Source organism: Ovis canadensis, chromosome 3, assembly GCF_042477335.2.
Source record: "Ovis canadensis isolate MfBH-ARS-UI-01 breed Bighorn chromosome 3, ARS-UI_OviCan_v2, whole genome shotgun sequence".
Classification (NCBI taxonomy): domain Eukaryota; kingdom Metazoa; phylum Chordata; class Mammalia; order Artiodactyla; family Bovidae; genus Ovis; species Ovis canadensis.
In genome coordinates this window covers 113,429,351-113,444,948 of record NC_091247.1, presented here as the reverse complement: position 1 = coordinate 113,444,948, position 15,598 = coordinate 113,429,351, and positions in this window count along the sequence as shown.

The window sequence follows — 15,598 nt, the reverse complement described above, 5'->3', positions numbered from 1 at the left end:
ATGTGTATTGTTCATTCTGTTTCCTCCGCTTCTGTTTTGAAGTATTTGTGTACCTTAATTTGTTGTCTTTTCTTTAATATTTTTCTAGTCAAGGCAGGGGAATGATCTTAGCGATAGTGAAGTCACTCAGTCGTGTCCGACTCTTTGCGACCCCATGGACTGTAGCCTACCAGGCTCCTCTGTCCATGGGATTTTCCAGGCAATAGTCCTGGAGTGGATTGCCGTTTCCTTCTCCAGGGGATCTTCCCAACCCAGGGGTCAAACCCGGGTCTCCCGCATTGTAGACAGACACTTTACCGTCTGAGCCACCAGGGAAGATGGGAATGATCTTAGCTCTGAGTTATTGCACATTCTCAGATTAATTAGATCATAGCTAACTTGCTTTCTCTCTCTCTAAAGATGCTAATCTACTGCCTTCAAGCTACTAGTGTTACAGAGGTAATGCAAAGGTGCTTCTTTTGTTTTCAGCAGCTTATTCTTCTAAATGGTAGCATTAATAATATTTGTTCTTTAGAATTCAAGAATTTTACCAGGTTGTGCATGTCAGTAATCTTTTTATGTATAACCACGTGTAAGTAGCCAAAAAATTCACGTGTATATTTGTCTCTTCCGCTACTTCTTTGGAGCAATTTCCTAGAACTTCTGAGAGAATGGGCTTCCCAGGTGCCGCTAGTGGTAAAGAAACTGCCTGCCAGCGCAGGTTAGATGTAGGGTCCGATCCCTGGTTCCGGGAGATCCCCTGGAGAAGGGAATGGCAATCCACTCCAGTATTCTTGCCTGGAGAATCCCATGAACAGAGGAGCCTGGTGGGCTACAGCTTATAATGTTGCACAGAGTCAGACACGCCTGAAGCAACTTAGCACAGCACTGAGAGAATATTTCCTGGGTTATAGTCCTCAGTATGATGTTGAATAAAACTTAACCCACTACTTTTATGTTGCGTGTTTTTCTTTCAGTTGACACTGGCAGTGTAGAAAGCATGCAAGCTGTCTCCTCTCTTCTGAATTCACAGAGGTCTTACAACAAAGCAGATAAGAATGTGTATTTTGCAGCCAGATGCCTCGGTTCAAATGCTAGCTCTGCATTTACCAGTGATGTGACCTTGGGCAAATCATTCACACTCTGTCCTTCAATTTCCTTATTTAGCCAATGGGGAAATAGTATTCTTATGGGTTTATTGTGAGAGTTATGAGTCTATTTTGTGAAGTACTACTTTTTCTCACCGTTTGTGAGAACGGTGCCTGGCAAACATATGGGCTGTTTAAAAGAAAAAAAAAACAACAACTCGTGCTGAAATTAGATGCATATGTGGTGAACACAAATTGCTAAAACTTTGAGCTTTTTAGCTTTCCCTCCAAATTGTTCTTAATTTTGGCTGCACATTAGAATCACAGAGAATCTTTTAAAAACTCTCTTGCTATGTACCTCAGGCTGCTGCTGCTGCTAAGTCTCATTAGTCGTGTCTCTGTGTGATCCCATAGACGGCAGCCCCCCAGGCTCCCCCGTCCCTGGGATTCTCCAGGCAAGAACACTGGAGTGGGTTGCCATTTCCTTCTCCAATGCATGAAAGTGAAAAGTGAAAGTGAAGTCGCTCAGTTGTGTCCAACTCTTAGCGACTCCATGGCTAATTAGATCAAATTTCCCCAAAGGAGATACAAAGCAACGGGAATTATCAAAACTTCCCAGGTGATTTCATTCTGCAGCCAACACTGAAAACATTGCCTTGATTCCTTCGTACGCCAAAAAAAACCTGAGTGTTTGTAGATTGAGCTTCTTTTGTATTAGTCACTGCAGATGAGTTTCCTCAAAAAGATCCTTTTGCTTTGCAGAATGCAGATATTACAGAGAGGAATAGAGTGAGGCTAAATCTCAGATTCAAGGAAATTTGGAAAAACTTGGCAGTTGTTCTCTGTGGCACTGAGATAGAACCCAGAGTCTGAGAAGGCAAAGCTCTGTCAGGGTTCAGTCCTGTCGTCAGGGGCTCCGTCCGTGCTCTTTGAATGACTCTCGCCCCTGTTCACTATGCTCCAGCCTGACAGCCACCTCTCTCTTCCTTCCTCTGCCAAGCTCTTTTCTGCTTCAAGGCTTTTCTGCTGGCTCTTTCTTGTTCCAGCAATGCTCTCTACTCCCTACCCACCCACTCCCTTTTTTAAAAACAAACACACAAAACTGGGCCATTGCCTACTATTGTTTCCTCAGAAAAATATTTCTTGACTTTCCAACACAATTAGCCCTTCGAGGTCCCACTATTGTAATCATCCACCAACATTATATTTGCCTTCACAACTCCTATCACGTCCTTCACAATGTGTCACAATGTGTTCAGTCGTGGGATTGTTGGCTTAATGCCTAACTCCTGGCTAGAGTATAAGATTTCTGTTTATTTTGTCTGACTCCCAGTGCTTCATGCCTAATACTATATACTACAGATAGTCCCTACTTACAGTGGTTCCGCTTATGATTTTTTGACTTTACAATGGTGTGAAAGTGAAACACATTCAGTAGAAATCATACTTCAGATTTTGAGTTTTGATCTTTTCCCAGCCTAGTGATATTCACGAGGATGCTCTTTCATGTCGCCAGGCAGTAGCAGGGAGCTGGATTTCCCAGGGAGCTACGTGACTGTGAGGGTAAACAACCGATACACTTACAACCATCCTGCACCCAGATAACTATTCTGCTTTCACTCTCAGTATACTCGGAGAGGGCAATGGCACCCCACTCCAGGACTCTTGCCTGGAAAGTCACATGGACGGAGGAGCCTGGTGGGCTGCAGTCCATGGGGTTGCTAAGAGTCGGACACAACTGAGCAACTTCACTTTCACTGTTCACTTTCATGCATTGGAGAAGGAAATGGCAACCCACTCCAGTATTCTTGCCTGGAGAATCGCAGGGACAGGGGAGCCTGGTGGGCTGCCGTCTGTGGGGTCGCACAGAGTCGGGCATGACTGAAGCGACTTAGTAGCAGCAGTAGCAGCAGCATACTACTCAATAAATTACACGAACTATTCAACATTTTATTATAAAATAGGCTTTGTGTTATATGATTTCGCCCAACTATAGGCAATGTTAGTGTTCTGAGACCTTTTAAGCTAGGCTAGGCTAAGCTATGATATTCAGTAGGTGTATTAAATGCATTTTAACTTAGGGTATTTTCAGTTTTCAATGGGTTTATCAGGATGAACACCATCATAAATCAGAGAAGATCTGTATATCCAATAGATCATGAATAAATATTGAAGAAATGAATAAATGAAATTTAGCCCTGAAAGGGGGTTTTGATTGTCTAGTTCAAATAGGTTGTGGTTTGGATGAAGAAACTGATACTCAAGTATTACTGTGATTTGCCCAAAATCATTCAGCTAATTAGTGCTAGAATTAGGACTCAGTCTCATTTTTCCCATCTCTCAGTCCAGTGAACTTTCTGGTATAAATGATTTGCTGTACTGATATAAAACAAGAGGATCAAGAAAGTAATTTACATATATGGGATGAATGAAAGCTTATTATCATAGTCATTACTCAGAAAAGCAATTTTTACTGTACAATCATGTAAGGTGAGTACTAGAAACACAGGTAACTGAACGAGCTTCAGTTTCCAAGTGAAAGCAGAGGTGAATAAAGGCTTAGTTTAACTTTTTTGAAAGTTAATGTTTAGTTCAGACTGGATTACTATTTGGAACATACCCAGTTCCTTAGAAAGTGTGCCATCAATCAATAATAAACCTACCAGTCATTAAGTTCCCCTACAAGTGATTTGCATACTTGAACTCCAAATCTCTGTGCAAGTTTGCAAAGTATATATGACTATTCCCTGATAAGAAAATTAGGCTTATTATTGCACAGTTTATAATCAGTTAACATAAGGATTAAAATCACATTGGTGAATTCAAGTTTCTCATCTGACAACAAGGCAAAAGCTGAACACACAAAGTCAATGACTTTTTGCTTTCCCAGAGAACTGAGGTCACAGAGCAAACTGCTTCCCCCAGACTGGAGAGAGACAGATGGATACAGAGAATCACAGCTATTATAACAGGGAGCAGAAGCCCAGGAGCAAAATCCAGCAGCTGGAACCAGTATGGAGCCAGTATCAGTAGAAAGACTTTTAACTATAATTGAGGAATTGCTGGAAGCTCAGTGTAGACCATCTTGAGAGTTAAAAACCACTACAGGACCCCAGATTAGAGAGGTTCTACAATTTCCTGAATTTTACCTCCAAGAGTCATACCACAGAGAAGTCTCCCTCCAGGAGAAGAAGAAAAATAATCATTTATAATGTGCCCAGAGGGCTTCCCTCTGGGTTCCCTTGGGTCAGTGGGAAAGAATCAACCTGCCAATGCAGGAGACACAGGAAACTCAGGCTCAATTCTTGGGTCAGGAAGGTCCCCTGGAGGAGAAAACAGCAACCCAATCTAGTATTCTTGCATGGAAAATTTCATGAACAGAGGAGCCTGACAGGCTACAGTCCATGGGTCACAAAAGAGTCGGACATGACTAAGCATGCACGCATACACTCAAGGAGAGGTCATCTTAGCAACCCTGATTATAAGTGGGGAAACAAAAACCTGGTGGTGGGAGGTGAGGAAATCTTCCAGGAGCACCCACTAACCTGCCACTGTGTAAAAATGCGTGAGACTCATTCAGCTCCTAGGGAGAGTGGGACAGTGAGCGTGACACAGAGACGGCTCAAAGACATGTCCTCTCAAGCCAGACGATTTTTCTCTTCTTCCACCAGGCAGAAACCCAGTAGGGACCATGGTGATCGGGATATTTAGATAGCACTTCCTACTTTTTGTAATGTCTCTTGTTTCTTCCCTCAAAGGCTCTAAAGATAGAGGTTTTGGGGGTAGGAATATGGGGTGGAAATTAAGTAAAAGAGTAAAGGAATTTGGAAAGTGGACACAAATTATTTTACCATATTCCTACCACTCTAGGATCTAATCTATCATGTGCAAGTACATACATGTTCTCACAGATACCAGTCAACTTCCTGCCAAAATAGAAGTAAAAGCCTTCTAGTAAGAATGTGTGGAATAGCATGGAGATATCTGAAAGCATAGGAGATACCCTGAGAGTATTAATAGTCCAGATGGCCCAGATATGTGCAGCATGTGTAAGGAAATAACTGTTGATGAGTTTAAAGAGCATAGGGAGCCCTGTGATTACTATTCAGTTCAGTTGCTCAGTTGTGTCTGTTTGTGACCGCATGGATTGCAGCATGCCAGGCTTCCCTGTCCATCAGCAATTCTGGGAGCTTGCTCAAACTCATGTCCATTGAGTTGGTGGTGCCATCCAACCATCTCATCCTCTGTTGTCCCCTTCAAATCAGTGTTGTTTTAAGCCATTAAGTTTGTGATCATTTTTTTCATTTTTCAGCAGCCACAGAAAACTAATAGACCATGTGAGCTTTGAAAGGCAGCCGGATGCAGCACAATAGAGCTAGACTGCCTGGGTTCCAAGCCTAGCTCTGCCACTCACTAGCTGCATGACCCTGTTTACTTGGCCTCTCTGGCCTCAGGTTCTTCATCCGTAAAATGGGGCTATTAATAGCACCTAGCTCACGATGTTGCTGTGAGGATCACATGAGTTCACCCTTCTAACGTACCTAGCACAGTTTCTAGCATTATAATATGCAGATAGCTAATGTTATCATTGGACTTCCCAGGTGGCTCAGGGTAAAGAATCTGCCTGCCAGTGTGGGAGACACAGGAGACTCGGATTCAGTTTGGGTTGGGAAGATGCCCTGGAGGAGGAAATGGCAACCCACTCCAGTATTCTTGCCTGGAGAATCCCATGGACAGAGGAAGAGTCAGACACAACTGGGAAAATGAGCATGCACACATGCAAATGTTATCATTGCTATTTGACACATCCAAAGTGCCATGCGAAAGCAAGTTATTTCTACTTTTTCTGAATTTTTATTTATTTATTTTCAGCTGTGCAAGGTCTCTGATGTTGCTCTCAGGCTTTCTCTAGTTTCCTCAAGCAGGGGCTCAGAGTGGCAGCTTCCCTTGTTGCAGACATGGGCTCTAGGTGCGCAGGCTTCAGTAGTTCTGGCAGCCAAGCTTAGCTGCCCCGCATCATGTGGAATCTTCATGGACCTGATATCAAACCTCAGGGAAGTCACTGTTATATTTGACATTATTGTTATTATTCTGTGAAAAAGATAACCTCCAATGTTATATGAATTAACTAGGTTTGTGTAATGTATTTTTCGAGAGGGAAGAAAAATATATATTTTTTATATCAAACTATATTAACCAAGGGCTTCCCAGGTAGTACAGCAGTGGCCACAGGACTGGAAAAGGTCAATTTTTATTCCAATCACAAAGAAAGGCACTTCTGAAGAATGTTCAAACTATCATACAATTGCACTCATCTCACACACTAGCAAAGTAATGCTCAAAATTCTCCAAGCCAGGCTTCAACAGTACACGAACCGAGAACTTCCAGATGTTCAAGCTGGATTTGGAAATGGCAGAGGAACCAGAGATCAAATTGCAAACATCCACTGGATCATCAAAAAAGCAAGAGAATTCAGAAAAAACATCTATTTCTGCTTTATTGACTATGCCAAAGCCTTTGACTGTGTGGATCACAACAAACTGGAAAATTCTTCAAGAGATGGGAGTACCAGACCACCTGACCTGCCTTCTGAGAAATCTGTATGCAGATCAAGAAGCAACAGTTAGAACTGGACATGGAACAACAGACTGGTTCCAAATCGGGAAAGGAGTACGTCAAGGCTGTATATTGTCACCTTGCTTATTTAACTTATATGCAGAGTACATCATGAGAAACCCTGGGCTGGATGAAACACAAGCTGAAATCAAGATTGCTGGGAGAAATATCAATAACCTCAGATATGCAGATGACACCACGCTTATGGCAGAAAGTGAAGAGGAACTAAAGAGCCTCTTGATGAAAGTGAAAGAGGAGAGTGAAAAAGTTGACTTAAAACTCAACATTCAGAAAACTGAGATCACGGCAGCCAGTCCCATCACTTCATGGCAAATAGATGGGGAAACAGTGGAAGCAGTGACAGACTTTATTTTCTTGGACTCCAAAATCACTGCAATAGCCTTACCGTTCTGCAGGTCAAAAGTCTTGAAGTCAAGGCATCGGCAGGGCTGCATTCTTGTGCAGACCACAGGGAAGAATGCATTTCCTCACTTCACCAGCTTTTAGAAGCTGCCCACATTCCTTGGCTCATGGCCCCCTTCATCCATCTGCAAAACCAGCATCTCTCTGACTCTTCTTCTGTTGTCACATCTCTTTCTTTGATCACAGCCTGGAAAAGTTTTCCATTTTAAGGGATGCCTGTGAGCAAGCTGAATTCACCTGGGTACTTCAGGCTAATCTCCCCACCTCAGAGTTCTTAACCTTAATCTGTAAGTTTCCTTTCCCAAGTCTGGCTGTCAAAGACTCCAGAGACTGGGACATGGACAGCTTCTGGGGACCATTATTCTGCCTAGAGCACATGGTTTTCCCAGAGGCTTTTTACTTATATTGACACTGGTCATAGCAAACACCCTCTTCCAACAACACAAGAGAAGACTCTACACATGGACATCACCAGATGGTCAACACCAAAATCAGATTGATTATATTCTCTGCAGCAAAAGATGGAGAAGCTCTATACAGTCAACAAAAACAAGACCAAGAGCTGACTGTGGCTCAGATCATGAATTCCTTATTACCAAATTCAAACTTAAATTGAAGAAAGCAGGGAAAACCACTAGGCCATTCAGGTATGACCTAAATCAAATCTCTTATGATTATACAGTGGAAGTGAGAAATAGATTTAAGGGCCTAGATCTGACAGATAGAGTGCCTGATGAACTATGGAATGAGGTTCATGACATTGTACAGGAGAAAGGGATCAAGACAATCCCCAAGAAAAAGAAATGCAAAAAAGCAAAATGACTGTCTGGGGAAGCCTTACAAATAGCTGTGAAAAGAAGAGAAGCGAAAAGCCAAGGAGAAAAGAAAGATATAAGCGTCTGAATGCAGAGTTCCAAAGAATAGCAAGAAGAGATAAGAAAGCCTTCTTCAGCGATCAATGCAAAGAAATAGAGGAAAACAACAGAATGGGAAAGACTAGAGATCTCTTCAAGACAATTAGAGATATCAAGGGAACATTTCATGCAAAGATGGGCTCAATAAAGGACAGAAATGGTATGGACCTAACAGAGCAGAAGATATTAAGAAGAGATGGCAAGAATACACAGAAGAACTGTACAAAAAGGATCTTCACGACCTGGATAATCACGATGGTGTGATCACTCATCTAGAGCCAGACATCTTGGAATGTGAAGTCAAGTGGGCCTTAGGAAGCATCACTATGAACAAAGCTAGTGGAGGTGATGGAATTCCAGCTGAGCTATTTCAAATCCTGAAAGATGATGCTGTCAAAGTGCTGCACTCAATATGCCAGCACATTTGGAAAACTCAGCAGTGGCCGCAGGACTGGAAAAGGTCAGTTTTCATTCCAATCCCAAAGAAAGGCAATGCCAAAGAATGCTCAAACTACTGCACAAGTGCACTCATCTCACATGCTAGTAAAGTAATGCTCAAAATTCTCCAAGCCAGGCTTCAGCAATACATGAGCCATGAACTTCCAGATGTTCAAGCTGGTTTTAGAAAAGGCAGAGGAACCAGAGATCAAATTGCCAACATCCACTGGATCATGGAAAAAGCAAGAGAGTTCCAGAAAAACATCTATTCCTGCTTTATTGACTATGCCAAAGCCTTTGACTGTGTGGATCACAAGAAACTGTGGAAAATTTTGAAAGAGATGGGAATACTGGACCACCTGACCTGCCTCTTGAGAAATCTGTATGCAGGTCAGGAAGCAACAGTTAGAACTGGACATGGAAAAACAGACTGGTTCTAAATAGGAAAAGGAGTACGTCAAGGCTGTATATTGTCACCCTGCTTATTTAACTTATATGCAGAATACATTATGAGAAACGCTGGACTGGAAGAAACACAAGCTGGAATCAAGATTGCCGGGAGAAATATCAATAACCTCAGATATGCAGATGACACCACCCCTATGGCAGAAAGTGAAGAGGAACTAAAGAGCCTCTTGATGAAAGTGAAAGAGGAGAGTGAAAAAGTTGGCGTAAAGCTCAATATTCAGAAAATGAAGATCATGGCATCCGGTCCTATCACTCCATGGGAAATAGATGGAGAAACAGTGGAAACACTGTCAGACTTTATTTCTTTGGGCTCCAAAATCACTGCAGATGGCAACTGCAGCCATGAAATTAAAAGACGCTTACTCCTTGGAAGAAAAGTTATGACCAACCTAGATAGCATATTCAAAAGCAGAGACATTACTTTGCCGACTAAGGTCCGTCTACTCAAGGCTATGGTTTTTCCAATGGTCATGTATGGATGTGAGAGTTGGACTGTGAAGAAGGCTGAGTGCCGAAGAATTCTGAACTGTGGTGTTGGAGAAGACTCTTGAGAGTCCCTTGGACTGCAAGGAGATCCAACCAGTCCTTTCTGAAGATCAACCCTGGGATTTCTTTGGAAGGAATGATGCTGAAACTGAAACTCTGGTACTTTGGCCACCTCTGCGAAGAGTTGACTCATGGGAAAAGACTGATGCTGGGAGGGATTGGGGGCAGAAGAAGGGGACGACCGAGGATGAGATGGCTGGATGGCATCACTGACTCGATGGACGTGAGTCTGAGTAAACTCTGGGAGTTGGTGATGGACAGGGAGGCCTGGCATGCTGTGATTCATGGGATTGCAAAGAGTCGGACACGACTAAGTGACTGAACTGAACTGAACTGAATTGACTGATTTGATATCAATGATATGTGAAACTAAACTACGCATATTAACACCATTTTCCACATAGAAAGACTCTATTTTGCTCTAAGGTCACAGGGTTCTAAGGTCATTAGGGTTCTTTACAGATTCCAAACTACCAGGGCTTCCCTGATGGCTGAGACGGTAAAGAATCTGTCAATGCAAGAGACCTGGGTTCCATCACTGGGTCGGAAAGACACCCTGGAGAAGAGAATGGCTACTCACTCCAGTATTCTTGCCTGGAGAATCCCAGAGACAGAGGAGCCTGACAGGCTACAGTCCATGGGGTCACAAAGAGTTGGACATGACTGAGTGACTAACGCCTTCACTTTCAGTCTTCGGTTCAGTTCAGTTCAGTTCAGTAGCTCAGTCGTATCCGACTCTGTGACTCTATGAACTGCAGCACGCCAGGCATCCCTGTCCATCACCAACTCCTGGAGTTCACTCAAACTCATGTCCATCGAGTTGGTGATGCCATCCAGCCATCTCATCCTCTGTCATCCCCTTCTCCTCCTGCCCCCAATCCCTCCCAGCATCAGGGTCTTTTCCAATGTGTCAACTCTTCACATGAGGTGGCCAAGGTATTGGAGTTTCAGCTTTAGCATCAGTCCTTCCAAAGAAATCCCAGGACTGATCTCCTTTAGAATGGACTGGATGGATCTCCTTGCAGTCCAAGGGACTCGCAAGAGTCTTCTCCAACACCACAGTTCAAAAGCATCAATTCTTCGGCGCTCAGCTTTCTTCACAGTCCAACTCTCACATCCATACATAACCACTGAAAAACCCATGGGCTTACTAGATGGAACTTTGTTGGCAAAGTAATGTCTCTGCTTTTGAATATGCTATCTAGGTTGGTCATAACTTTTCTTCCAAGGAGTAAGTGTCTTTTAATTTCATGGCTGCAGTCACCATCTGCAGTGATTTTGGAGCCCCCTAAAATAATGTCTGACACTGTTTCCACTGTTTCCCCATCTATTTTCCATGAAGTGATGGGGCCAGATGCCATGATCTTAGTTTTCTGAATGTTGAGCTTTACTCCAACTTTTTCACTCTCCTCTTTCACTTTCAAGAGGCTCTTTAGTTCCTCTTCACTTTCTGCCATAAGGGTGGTGTCATCTGCATATCTGAGGTTATTGATATTTCACCCAGCAATCTTGATTCCAGCTTGTGCTTCTTCCAGCCCAGCGTTTCTCTGATGTACTCTGCATATAAGTTAAATAAGCAGAGTGACAATATACAGCCTTGATGTTCTCTTTTTCCTATTTGGAACCAGTCTGTTGTTCCATGTCTGGTTCTCACTGTTGTTTCCTGACCTGCATATAGGTTTCTCAAGAGGCAGGTCAGGTGGTTTGGTATTCCCATCTCTTGAAGAATTTTCCACAGTTTATTGGGATCCACAGTCAAAGGCTTTGGCATAGTCAATAAAGCAGAAATAGATGTTTTTCTGGAAATCTCTTGCTTTTTCCATGATCCAGCAGATGTTGGCAATTTGATCTCTGGTTCCTCTGCCTTTTCTAAAACCAGCCTGAACGTCAGGAAGTTCATGGTTCACGTATTGCTGAAGCCTGGCTTGGAATTTTGAGCATTACTTTACTAGCATGTGAGATGCGTGCAATTGTGTGGTAGTTTGAGCATTCTTTGGCATTGCCTTTCTTTGGGATTGGAATGAAAACTGACCTTTTCTAGTCCTGTGGCCACTGCTGAGTTTTCCAAATCTGACAGCATCATCTTTTAGGATTTGAAATAGCTCAACTGGAATTTCATCCCTTCTACTAGCTCTGTTCGTAGTGATGCTTTCTAAGGCCCACTTGACTTCACATTCAGGATGTCTGGTTCTAGATGAGTGATTGCACCATCATGATTATCTTGGTCATGAAGCTCTTTTTTGTACAGTTCTTCTGTGTATTCTTGCCACCTCTTCTTAATATCTTCTGGTTCTATTAGGTCCATGGCATTTCTGTCCTTTATTGAGCCCATCTTTGCATGAAATGTTCCCTTGGTGTCTCTAATTGTCTTGACGAGATCTCTAGTCTTTCCCATTCTGTTGTTTTCCTCTATTTCTTTGCATTGATTGCTGAAGCAGTCTTTCTTATCTCTCCATGTTATTCTTTGGAACTCTGCATTCAGATGCTTATATCTTTAGTCAGTACCAAATCTCTAGCCACAGTCCCTTCAAAATGTTATACCGTTCGCAACTCAGTACTTGGATGTGTCATCATACCCTCTGGGAGGGAGTTCCCTACCGTCTTGACTTGACAAACTTTTACTCATTTTTAGTGTCCCACTTAATGTTTTCTGCCGGGTGTTCTCAGATCACCAAGCAGCTAGTGGCAGGGTTCTCACTTGCCTTTGTCTTACCCTTGTATCCTGGATAAAACATAATGTATGTGAAGACAGTGTTAGGATGCCAGTGAGTCTACCTGCCTCGTTGTGATGGAGATGCAAGTATGACTGACATCTGGAGGCTGAATTGAAGATAATGCACACACCCTTCCACAGAGAACCTGAAACCTGCTGGAGAACTCCTGGACTCCTCAGCCGGACCAGAGTTATAAAATGCAGCCAGAGAGGAGAAAGCTTCTGTGTGGAGAGTGAACAGTTTCTTTAGAGGGAGTGGTAGCCAGGCTGTGAATCCTCAGCCCAGGGAGGAGCCTTCAAGTGCACCTGAGAGAGTCTTTCCTTTAGTTCAGAGAGAGAGGGAAGGCCAGTGCCCAAGTCGTACCTGAGAAAGTTAATGGCAACATTCATCCTGAGGACTGAGCCCTGCCCGGGATTCCAGAGGACAAGACAGTGTCCGACCCCCTGTTAGATGCTGAAGACAGAGATTTCACTGAGTTTGGCTAGCACTTCCAGGGGTTGTCAAAGCAACCCACGGATTTTTCTCACAGAGCACATGAAGTTCACCTGTGAAACCTTATCACAAGGTTGTCTTGAATCCTGTCCAGTAGGGTTACCCGAGAGGTAAGATGACCTCAGCAGAGGGAGGCTAGATGCCCAGAAATCGAGAATAGAGTGGGAGATTGTTAGAATAATGCCGCCACGTCATCACAGGCCTCCGTCACCTTTCTCCTTTAGTACGGCTTCCCTGGTGGCTCAGGTGGTGAAGAATCCACCTGCAATGCAGGAGACCTAGGTTTGATCCCTGGGTCAGGAAGATTCCCCTGGAGAAGGGAATGGCAACCCACTCCAGTATTCTTGCCTGAGAAATCCTGTGGACAGAGGAGCCTGGAAGGGTACCTTAGGAGCCTGGAGTTGCAAACAGTTGGACATGACTGAGTGACTAACACATGTAACTCTAGTATTCCTTCCATGAAGGGTGGAGTACATTTTTTCCACCCCTTGAATCTAAGTAGCCTTTTAACTTTTTGGACTGACAGAAATGACATCATGAGACTTCTAAGGCAAGGCCTTAAGAGAACTTGCAGCTCCTACTTTTGGTTTCTTGAAATGCCTGTGCCTTCTGGTAAAGAAGCCTACTGAAGGATGACAGACAGGTCATGTGGAGAAGCCTAGTCAAGGGCAGCACCAAGGGGCCAGTCATACAAAAGAGCCCGTCCAGCCCCTGCTGCCCTGTCACCTGACTGCAGACATGGCTGACGTTAGTGAGCTAAAACAGAACTGCCCAGCTGAGCTCAACCCCAATAGCCAGCCACAAACTGAACAAATGAACGGTTTTTGCTGTTATCCACTAAGTTCTGGGGTAGTTTGCTCTAACAGATAACTGATGGAACGAACCACTTGGACTACAGATGCAGCTGCTGGTGTTAAGAACTGTGAAGGAGAGGAGAGAGCAAGCCAGTACCCCAGTCATGCCTGAGAAGTTAGACCCCCAGGGGACTAATCCCTGCCTGGGATCCCAGAGGGCAAGAAAGTGCTTGACTCGCTCTTTGACGGTGAAGCCAGAGATTGCACAGAGACTGGCTAGCACTTCCAGAGGAAGTGCTTCCAGGAAACCTCCAAGTAGCCCACAAAAGCACCCCGCAAGGTAATACCAAGTTTAACCTCCTATACGACACTCATCCAGTAACACCAGCTTTTGCCATTTGCCATGCCTCAGTTTAGTCTCTCCGTCGTGTCCAACTCTTTGCGACCCCATGGACTGCAGCATGCCAGGCCTCCCTGTCCAGCACCAACTCCTGGAGTTTACTCAGACTCATGTCCATTGAGTCAGTGATGCCATCCAACCATCTCATCCTCTGTCCTCCCCTTCTCCTCCCACCTTCAATCTTTTCCAGCATCAGGGTCTTTTCAAATGAGTCTGTTCTTCACATCAGGTGGCCAAAGTATTGGAGTTTCAGCTTCAGCATCAATCCTTCCAATGAATATTCAGGACTGATTTCCTTTAGGATGGACTGGTTGGATCTCCTTGCAGTCCAAGGGACTCTCAAGAGTCTTCTCTAACACCACAGTTCAAAGGCATCAATTCTTTGGCACTCAGCTTTCTTTATAGTCCAACTCTCACATCCATACATGACTACTGGAAAAACCATAGCCTTGACTAGACGGACCTTTGCTGGCAAAGTAACGTCTCTACTTTTTAATATGCTGTCGAGGTTGGTCATAACTTTTCTCCCGAGGAGTAAGTGTCTCTTAATTTCATGGCTGCAGTCACCATCTGCCATGCCTAGACAACCAGAACTATCATTGCAGACCTATTTCTTCCTGCCTCTATCTCCCTTCCCGCTTCTACACCAGTGTCTCAGTCTGTTCCAATGGCTGTAACAAAAGTACCAGAGATTGGGTGACCTACAAGCAACCGAAATTTACTTTTCACAGTTCTGGAGGCTAGAAGTCCAAGGTCAGGGTGGCAGCAAGGTCGGATTTTGTGAGGGCCCCCTTCTGGGTTGCAGATGGCCATTTTCTCAAGTGTCCTCACATGGTAGAGAGGACAAGAGAGCTCTCTGGCGTATGTTTTATAAGGCACTGATCCCATTCAGGAGGATCAATGATCCAATCACCTCCCAAAGCCCCATCTCCTACCACCATCACACTGGAGGTTACGATTTCAACATCTGAGGCCATACCAACATTCAGTCAACCAGAATCAGCAAAACTTGAGTTTATCAGCAGTTTCAGTTCAGCATTTAGAACAGACACACCTGGGTTAAAAAATAAAAGCCAAACATAAAAACAAATCTTCCCTCACCAAATCCCCACTCTCAGCTTGAAACTGCTTCAGCTGGAAGCCTGCAGTGGGGAAGGGAAATGTGGTTTTCTGCTGAGAGTTCACCCATTCTCCCACCTGTTTCTAGGAATAATAAGAAATGATCACAGCTTGCTATTCACATGGCAAATGTCCATGTTTCTATATAAGGTTATGGGAAGTTTGAAGGGCCAATAGAAGACAAAAAGTGGACTGTGATTAACAAAGTCCACGTGTCACATTTATTCAACATGCTAGTTATACACATCTGTCTTCCCCACTCTTATCAGACCCGGAGGGCACAGTCCTTATCAGTCATCTTTGATTCACTAGATCCAGAACACAGTAGCTGAAGCATAAAGACATCAGGTGAACATTGGGTGACTGGATTTATGTGGCTTGAAACCGTATTTTACTTTTCAAATTCATTGCTAATAAGGCTGTTTATAAAGAGAGAGAATACCATTTAAAATAACAATGGGGAAGGGTGGTAGGGAAGAGAGGTTATTCCCAGAGATTTTGGTTACCCTGAGCATTTTTTCATCTGCAGAAGAAACTTATTTGATTGCAGACTTTTAGAAAAGTATTTAGGGAATTCCCTGGCTGTCCAGTGATTAGAATTTGGTG